Source organism: Zalophus californianus, chromosome 4 (genome assembly GCF_009762305.2).
Source record: "Zalophus californianus isolate mZalCal1 chromosome 4, mZalCal1.pri.v2, whole genome shotgun sequence".
In the NCBI taxonomy this organism is placed as follows: Eukaryota; Metazoa; Chordata; class Mammalia; order Carnivora; family Otariidae; genus Zalophus; species Zalophus californianus.
Genome location: NC_045598.1, coordinates 13,614,863 through 13,624,907, shown reverse-complemented (window position 1 = coordinate 13,624,907; position 10,045 = coordinate 13,614,863).

The following is a 10,045-nucleotide window of genomic DNA, read 5'->3' as shown; positions in this document are numbered from 1 at the left end:
GCCCCAGCTGGGCACAGGGATGCTATCCCTGACTGTCTCACCCTGCTCTGATTTGGTATCCCCCCCCCCCCCCCCCCCCAGGTTTCTTTTCATCCTGGCCATGTTTACCCCCCTGGTGGTGGATGCCTAAAAATATTCACACTTTCCCTATAGCTGTTTGGCTTGCCAGGCACTGCCACCTATTTTAGGAAAACCTATCCAGGGTGACCTGTTGGTCTCCAAGGCAGAGATGGATTTAAGCAGCCGACAGTCGCCATCTGGTGGCCACAGTTGGTTTGTCTGCAGGTTCGGGCTCCTTCCCTTCAGTCCTGTTCACAGGGTGAAGGGAGGCCGCGCTGGTGTGCGGGGATGTCTGCCGGGGGTCAGTCACTAGCTGCCCACGGGTCCGTACCTCACCTCCCAGACTCCTGCAGAGCTTGTGACCCAGCGCCTCTGAGTAACGGCTGGGCATTGGGGCTGCTTCATAAATGCATGGAAATAAATCTCACTTGGGCGAAGTGAATGAATTTCCTTGTTTGCAGAGGTCCTCAGAGAAAGAAAATTTCAGTCAGTGACCTCAGTTTCTCTCCCAGCACTGCCGCTTCTGAGCTGTGTACTTGGGGCCAATTATTTACCCTTTCAGAGCCTCCACTTCCTCGTCTCTACAATAGGAACAGTAACTGCTTCGCTGGGACACTGAAGGATCAGAGAGAATGGGTGTGGGGTGCATACAGTGGGTACTCAATAAATGCCAACTATTGCAAATCCACATGTCCCTTGAACCGTCAGGGTCAAAAGAAGGCTGTGTTTCCTTTTTACACCCCAATGTCCATGGTACACATTCTAGTCGATGGGGTATTGCCTCTGTTGGAAACTAACTTGGCCCCCAGAAAATTCTGGGTGTTGTCTGGGGGGGGTGCTTGGGCCTCACGTGTGCTGCCATCTCGGCACAGCTGAAGCTCCGAGAAGGGGCTGTTCTGGGTGCGGCTGTGCCTATGCCCATCACCCTCGATGGCAGGAGGAGCCCTGACCCTTCTGTCCGGGGGTCACACCTGGCCTCTCAGAGCTCCGCGGCGAGCCAGAATTTCAGTGCTGAGGCCTCTGAACTGCTGCCCAGAGAGGCTGAGTGACCGGCTCCAGGGCGGCCAGGTGGAAGGTGGGAGCAGGAGTGTCAGAGGCTCAGGCTCCCTGAAGACCCAGTTACCGGGGTGACCTTGTGACTATCTCAGAGCCCCCCGGGAACGGTTTCTAGATTGGCCCCACACCATCCCTGGCAGGAGCAACTTCCCGAAGCTCATTTGCAGCAGGGAGGGCAGGACTATCTCCTTCTTGTCCTGGATTTACCCTTCTCATGCTTCAAGGAGGTGGGTGGTGGGATCTTGGTTTGAATCACCTGGAGTTTGGGAGAACTGCCCTGACGTTTGGGGGCTGCTTCTTCATCAGCCACCCCAAGAGAATCAGGGGACAGACCCTGTTTCTCTTGCCAGATTTGGCCCAGAGCAGGTGCTCCACGAATACTGACGGAGAAGCTAAGTCACTCTGCTGCCCCCACCCCCGACCCCGCTCCCTTGAGCCACAGCATCATTAATTCCATGCTTGTCTCGTGGCCTTTGGTGCCGGATCCTGAGCGGCATCGAGAAACAGAAAACAAACTCTTGTGCTCACCTTCGATGAGGACAACAGCAAACATGAATTACTCTCCCTGCGGGCTTTGCTGCATCATTCACTATTTCCTCACCAAACTCCAGCAGTCCCGTACTGTTAGGGTCCTTGTTTTACAGGTGGGGAAAGAAGGGCCCTCCCAGAGGTCATGAACCTTCCCTGGCCCCTCCCAGCGCGTCCCTGGAGCCACGACCCTCTGTGGAGAAGGACCCAGACGTCCTGCCTGGGGACCTGGTGTGGGGAGAGCCATGATCACAGTGGAGGGGGGTTGCAGTCTCTCCAGCAGGTGCTGTGGTGTGCCGGGGGGGCCTCAGATTTTAGGGAGACGGCTGGACGATGTGGTGCCCAGGGAAGACCCCGGGGGGAAGCTGGCATCTGGAAAGAACAATGAAAGGCAGAGCAGTGCCTGGAAGGCAGGGAGTCTGAGTGGGGAGATAGCAGGAGCCAAGGTGGGGTGCCAGGTGGCCCGGGCAGCCTGACCAGGAGCGCAGGGCTGAAGGTGGCCCGTGTGAGAACCGGGCTTGGAAGGCCAGCTGGGGCTGGACGTGGGGGCACTCTGACCGGGGGTCTGAGCTTGTCCTCCTGGCGCCCACCGCCAGCGTCCGTGCGCATGCTGGCTTGTCCCGTCCTGGGTCCCCCGAGGGGCTGTCCCTGGCTGTCCCTCGCCTCTGTCCTCTTCCCACACACAGTCCTGAGCCCTGGCCTGGCCCGACGGCTGGAGACCGCGGGGGAAGACCCCAAGGATGGACTGCTGTGTGTGCGCATCCCTCCTCCATCCCCTGCTCTTGGGGCCCAGGGGGAGACCTCACCCCAGCCCTGAGCTTCCAGCGAGCAGCTCTGCTGTCTGTGCCTGGATGTGTCTGTGCCCCGTCCCCCTCGCCCTCGGGACCAGATTGCCAGGCTCAGGGAGTTTTAAGCTCTTAATTCTCTTTTCTTGCATGCTTCTGACGCCTTGGCTTAAAATTTTTTTTTCAGAGATAATGACCTCCTTTTCCTGGTTCTGCCTCGCGGACGGCCATCAGAGAGAGAACCCCGGGATCCCACCGACCTCAGAGGCACCTGCTCCACACCTCCCTCTACAGCTGCCCCGAGCTGAGAGCCTCGTCCTCCTTGTTCACCTCCAGGGACGGGAGGCTCACGGAGGACAACGCCAGTGAAATTTTCCTTAGATTGAATCAAACCCGGCTCTTCGGGATTTCTATTTACGGACCTTAGTTCCATCTTTCGGGGACCACAAATTCAATCTCATTCCTCTTTCTCATGATGGTCTTTTGTACGTAGTGGCAACAAGTATAATTGCCTCTCGGGGGGTGCTGACCCTGTGACAGGTGCCTCACACCTGCGAACTGTAGTCCCCGCGACGCCCCTGCCCGGTGGGTACCCGTGGCCATCCGTGGCCATGTGCCGATGCCTACCGGCATCCTCTTCTGTCCCACCCTACCTGGCAGCCCCTGTTCTCCCAGGAGAGATCTATGTTGTTCTGGGGAAGCTGACCCTGTCCTGGCTCCGGGCGGTGGGGGGGAGCAGGTGACCCAGGCCGAGGGTTGGTCTGATCAGAGGGACTCTCAGGACGTTTCCTGGGACAGGGATTCTTTCTGTAGGAACTAGTAAGCCTGAGACTCAGCAACTCCTGTGGGACCACAGGGCAAGTCAGCCTTAGAGGGAAGCTGGACTTCGCAGAAGATAAAGTGGGAGTCCTTGGACCCCAACGGGGTCCTTGGAAACTTTTGAGCTGACGGATCCGGCTTGAAGGCAGTGCCCCCTCTGAAATCTTGCTGAGTCCATTCATGTGCTTTATTGCTTACGGTAGTTGGAGTTGTGTGTTCCGCCCCTGGCAACCCAACACATCTTTATCCTGCTGAAGAGGAAACTGAAGCTCAGAGAGGCTGATTAACTTGCTCAGGGTCACCCAGCTTCTAAGTCAGGGAGCTGGGATTTGGAGAATTGGGGCGTATGGTACTGCGTTTTCAGATCATCTCTTCTTGGTCTAAAGGTCATCAGTTGCCCTTCGGACCCGATTTTGAGCACCATCGTAGTTCTCTCTGTTGGGCACACGCTGACCTGTAAACGCCTCTCTTAGAGCATCTCTCGAGTCTCCCTCTCCCGGGCCCCTGACATCCTTCCCACACCAGTGCAGCTGAGTGATGTCCCCTTAGCCCCGTCCTGGTCACAAGCTTTCCCAGCTTGGACCCCTTCCATGGTTCCCGGGTGCCTACATGACACCGCCCAGCCTCCTTCTGTGCCGATCAGGTGCTTTGAAATCGGGGTCCCGCTCGCCTCTCCAGCCTCACCTCCCGGTGGCTCCGGTGGGCTCCTGGCTCTTCCCCAAACACTTGCCTGGCTTCACACGTATGCTCAAGCTCTCCCTTCTCTCTTCCCCCTGCTGGCCTTAACCTTGATCCCTTAAGGCCCAGTTTAAATGCTCCCTCCCTGAGGAAGACTTCCCTGCCTTGGGGCAGAGGAAATCCTTGGTACTCCCTGAGCTGCTTGAGTTCAACTCCCGCTGGTGCTGCTGACGTGCCTTTCTGGTCTGGGACCACCTGAGTCAAGGGGCAGGCTGTTCTCTGTGTGGCCTTCGTCTCAGCTCTCATGTCCCCTCTGATGCATTTGCTGCTCGAGGCGTTGGGCCCCTGTTGGCTGGGTGAAGAAATGCCGGGGCCTTTTGCAGGGCTGGCACCGAGCTGGTGGGAGCTGGTGGGAGCTGGCTGCGGTCTGGGGCCCAGGGGCCGGGCCAGGCCAAGTGTGCTCTTCCCTGGTGGCTGGGCTGCAGGGGGAAGGGAGAGGGTGACCGAGGGAAGGCAGAAAGCTGGAGCTGGGCCTCCCAGGCAAGGACAGGTTTGTAGCGGACTTGATAGCCCCTCCACCACTCAGACCAGAAATTTCAGTCTCGCTGACCACTCTCGCTCATCCTGCATCCTATCTGTCAGCAACATGGTTGGCTCTACCTTCAGAAGAGACCCCAGCCCCGGGGTAAGCCTCGGTTCCAGCAACAGCCTCCTAGCTGCTCTCCTTGCTTCTGCCCTGGTCCCCACCATATGCAGGCTGTTCCTTGTACAACTTAGGTCACTTCCTATCCCTCCTCTGCCCAGTGCCCGGGGCTCCCCATCTCTCTCAGATGAAGAGCCATGGTCTTTGTGCTGGCATTAGGCCCACAGGGCTCCCCACCACCTCTCCCACCTTGCTGTGGACACCCCTCCCTCTACGCCTCTGCAGCCACGCTGGCCTCCTCACCATCCCCAGACGTGCCATGTGTATGCCTCAGGGCCTTTGCACTGGCTGCTCCCTCTTCATGAAATGCTCCTTCTCAGATTGTCACACGGCTGGTTCCTTCACTTATTTTCTCCTCCTGCTTAGCCTTTTCCCTTTAACGCTTACCACTAACACACTATATGTTTTACCTCTTTGGCTTGTGTGTTGTTTTTCTCCCCCAGTTAGACTGTAAGCTCCTTGAGGGCAGGGAGTTTCGTCTGTTTTGTTCACCGATGCATCCCGAGCACCTAGAAAAGTGCCTGGCACAGAGAAGGCTCTCCGCAAATACTGGTTGGGTGAATGAGTCAACGAATGGGCCAGGACCATGACAGATCGCGGGGACGGAAGCCAGGAGAACCAGGCGCAGGTCGGAAGGGGAGGGAGGTAATGGTCAGGGTGAGTGGTTCAGGTCCGCGAGCAAGGGAAGGGTGTTGGAAGGGGCATTCACCGGTGCATTCATTCTCTCTCACTCATTAATTCATTTACTCAACCGGTGGTTCGTGGGCACGGCTAGGGTCAGGCCCTCGCAGCACACGGAGGATACAGAGCACGGTCTCTGTGCCCAGGCAGCTTGTGTCCTAGTGGAGGACTCAGGACACCACAAGGAGGGAGATGAAGGGAGACAGGGGAAGGGGCAGAGGGATATAGAGGGAAAGAGAGACGGAAGGAGGGAGGGAGGAAGACAGATGGAGCAGAGAGAGAAGAGACAGAGGACGGAGGGAGTGGCTTCCGGCTTCGTGACTCTGGGGTTCACGGACCCCCCTCCCCGCCTCCTGGTTGTAGTTTCCTCCTCTATAAGCCGGGGTGATGGTCACAGCGCCCGCCGCCCAGGGGCCCACATGAGCTGCCCCACGAGAACGCTTACAGGATGCCTGCTACAGAGCAAGGGTCAGGTGTGAGCGGCGATCATTGTCAGGAACGTGGACTTTGTCCTAAGAGAGACACTTGAAGAGCTTTTGAAGAGAGGAGACAGGCTACGTGGGTCTGAGAGAGGAGGCGAGAGGCCCCCTGGGTGTCAGCCACCAGGTCCCGCTGAGCGAGGATGGTGGCCTGGACCCGTGGTGCCACGGAGTTGGGGCACCACCCTTGGTGACAGGTGGGCCCGGGAGGGATCCTGGGGTGGGTGGGAGCGGCTGGAGAAGCCAGCGGCAGGAGAAGCCTGTGGGTGGGCTTGGGCCAGCCGAGGGACCCCTTCGTTCACACCTCCCTGGGGCCAGTGCTGATCTGCTACACAAAGCCCTGCGATGGAGGGAACCAGCGGCAGCAGCTTGTAGACATTCTGGGAATTGGGGGCCGCGTGGGTGGATTCTCATCCCAGCTCACTCCCGGTCCGGCAACAGCAGTGTCCTCCAGCTCTGGGAATCGGAGGTGGGGCCGACCCTCCCTGGTCAGGTGTCCCACCCCAGGGCCCCCGAGGAGGCCCCCAGACCTGCTGCCATCCGGGGGCGTGTGCAGGGTGGGCGGGCGGAGGTGGGCTTCTGGAGGGGAGAGGGCCGTGCAGGGTTTCCATACAATAACGTATAGGTTCATCTGCTTCCAGTTAGCAGCTCCGAGGGAGCCTAATTGGCAGATCAAACCATTCGATGTTCCATGTTAGATAAGTAGTCCGAGGAGCCCCAGCGGAGTCTGACACTTTCTGGACGGAGCCCAAGCCCTGTGTCTGACCACCTCGGGGCCTGGGGTGCTAATGCGAACCAGACCCTCTTGCACGGAAGCGGGAAGACATTAACAAGTGTCAAAGAGCTTTGAAGCGCCGGGCAGATGCCGCTTTGCCTCTGCCCCCCGCACCAACGAGGGGGGGCCGGCACTCCCCACATGAGCTCCTACATTGAGGAGGAGGGAGGAGCTCTCGGGTGGGTGGCTTCCTGATGGTGGTGGCCGTGCCTGGGACATCCAGGAGTCAAAGAGATACTGGGTGTGTGTGTGGGGGGGGGACCTTGGTCCTTGCTCCCTGTGGAACCTGCTGGGGGTCACTCGACATGAAGGCACAGGCTCTAGCTGTGGGACTTCGGGCCCCCCACCTCAGCAGGCACATTTCCAAGACCCAGGGAGGCGCTGAGGCATGGCTTTCCCGTGTTGGTCAACACAGGTGTTTTAGGAAGAGAAAGAGCAACCACGACAGTGACGGTGGGTGCCATTTATGAGTGTTTCCTGTGAGCCCGGGCTGTGTCTAGCATCTCACACACATCATCCCGTTTAATCTCATAGTCACCCACTGGGGGGGTTCTTATCCCCACCTCACGGACGAGAGGACTGAGACTCAGGGGCGTCCTGGGTCCCTGTTTGGTGATGGATCCAGGTCTAAGTGAAAGGGACTGGGGGCTGCTGGAATACCAGGAACGTCAAGGCCAAGTCTCTTAGGTACAATGCAAGACAGCTGTGAAGAGGTCCTCGTGGGGTCTGCCGAGACCTTCGTTGAGGGGTCTGCAGCCGGGTCTCTCTCTGGACTCAACCCCACTCCTTTCCCCAATAAACCTGCCCACTAATGTCCATCTCGGGCTCTGCTTCCTGGGAGAAGAACCTGCAAAGGCATCCATCAAGTGCACGAGGGAGCGTGCCATTAAGGGAAGGAGGGAGAGGGGCCACAGATGGGCAGCGACAACCAGCTTTGGGAGGCTGGCTTTGTGGCGGGGTAATGGGATATGTCGTGCTGTCACGAGGCTGTTTGTTGTGATGGTGCGGGCCATCCCCGTGACAGGAGTGGGAAGCCATGATGGTTCAGGTTTGGTATTCGCTCCCCTGGGGTAGGCTTACCTGCCTGCTGAACCCCAACTGAGGAGCCCCTCACTCTGAGCCCTTGCCTCATGAGCGGGCTCCTGGGGGGCTGCTCTCCTCTCTCCATTTGAACCACTGTCACCTGTGTTCTAGTTGCTCAGACTCTTAGTCCCTCCTCCTTGTGGTCAGCCTGACCCCTGCACTGGAGAGGTCCTGTCTGCTGCTTCTACTCTCCAGTTCCCACACTAGGCTCATCCAATCCTCCCAGCTCCACTTCCCTCTCCACGAACCAGGTCATCTGGCTTTCCATGGGGGAGAGGGCCTGGGACTCAGCCCCCTCATTCTCTCCAGCTAGATTTCTGGGTTTGGTGTCAGCTGCGGGGCACTCCCTCGGCTCCATGGTGCAACCCAACTCAGGTCCACTCAGCATGGTGGAAAGGGTGACAAGGTGTGGATGGTGATGATGATGAAGATGACTATCATGATGGTGTTTATGCTGGGGGTGAAGGTGATGGTGGCAGTAATGACAGTGGTGGCAGTGTTTATGTTGTGGTCATGCTATTGGTAGTAACAGTGGTGGTGATGGTGATGGGTTAGCTGTATTGGTGATGTCAGTGATTGTCCTGGTGATATTGGTGATGGTGGTGATGGTTGTATTGGTGTTGGTGGTGGTGATGATTGTCCTGGTGTTATTGGTGATGTTGGTGATGGTGATGGGCTGGTTGTGGTGGTGATGTTGTTGTTGGTGATTGTATTGGTGTTGTTGGTGGTGATGTTGATGGGTTGGTTGTGTTGATGATGTGGGTGGTGGTGATTGTATTGGTGTTGTTGGTGGTGATGGTGATGGGCTGGTTGTGCTGGTGATGGTGGTGATTGTATTGGTGTTGGTGATGGTGATGGGTTAGCTGTATTGGTGATGTCAGTGATTGTCCTGGTGATATTGGTGATGGTGGTGATGGTTGTATTGGTGTTGGTGATGGTGATGGGCTGGTTGTGCTGGTGATGTTGTTGGTGGTGATTGTATTGGCATTGGTGGTGGTAATGGTGATAGGCTGGTTGTGCTGGTGGTGTTTGTATTGGTGTTGGTGGTGGTGATGGTGATGGGCTTGTTGTGTTGGTGATGGTGGTAGTGGTGGTGATGGGTTAGCTGTATTGGCGATGTCAGTGATTGTGCTGGTGATGTTGGTGATGGTGGTGATGGTTGTATCAGTGTTGGTGATGGTGATGGGCTGGTTGTGCTGGTGATGTTGTTGTTGGTGATTGTATTGGTGTTGGTGGTGGTGTTGGTGATGGGTTGGTTGTGTTGGTGATGTTGGTGGTGGTTGTATTGGTGTTGGTGATGGTTATGGGCTGGTTGTGCTGGTGATGTTGTTGGTGATTGTATTGGCTTTGGTGGTGGTGATGGTGATGGGCTGGTTGTTCTGGTGGTGTTCTTGGTGGTGTTTGTATTGGTGTTGGTGGTGGTGATGGTGATGGGCTGGTTGTGTTGGTGATGGTGGTGGTGGTGGTGATGGGTTAGCTGTATTGGCGATGTCAGTGATTGTCCTGGTGATGTTGGTGATGGTGGCAGTGGTAGTGGTGGTGGTGGTGACAGTGAAGAACATGTTAATGCTGATCCTTTTCTTTCTGGCTGAATGCCTTCATTAAGCCTCTGATTTAGGGGCCAAAGGCCAAGGTCACTTCTTTTGTTTTTGCTTATACCAGCAGGGTGTAGACTTTGCTCTTTGTCAGATCTGGGTCATTAGACGATCCATCCAGATTCTGGCTGGGGCCGAGCAGACAGTGGATGGAGTAGAGTGGGGATGAAGTCTGGTGGACAAAGTTGTTCCTTCCCAGCCACCACTTCAACCCCCTTCTGTAGAAGAGGGTGGGCAGGCCTGACCAAGCCCCTGACCTCTGTCACCACAGTCCTCAGGGCAGGCCTTGGGCTTGCAGCACAAGAGAGAGAGAGCACTGGGTGGGGAGCCAGGAGACTGTGTCTTGGATTTGACTCCCTGAATGACTAGCAAATCCCTTTGCTATTCTGTGCCTCAGTTTCCCCACTTAGGTAATGAGGGGATGGGACAAGAGCTGAAGGTTTAAGTGGCACAGGACTGCCTCTGGGGCAACAGTGACACAGGGAGTCCGCACTGGGCTCCCTTGGTAACCCTGCCTGGGCTTGCTGTCAGCTTGCCTGGCTGGGCCTCTGCCTTGGTGCAGTTTGATCACCTGAGGACCACGTGAGAGAGAGCGAGTGGTTTGGTGTAGCTGGTCCCTTTACAGCTGTGGGTGGGTCCACTCGTGGCTTCCTCTATGAGTGTGTGTGCGTGCGTGTGCATGCCTACCTTCAGAACAGATCACAAATATGACCTCTTTCAGCCTGACCCACCCTCATCTCTCCCCCGGATTTCTGGGCAGCCCCTCACTGGTCTCCCAGCTTCTGCCTGTGCTCCCTCTATAG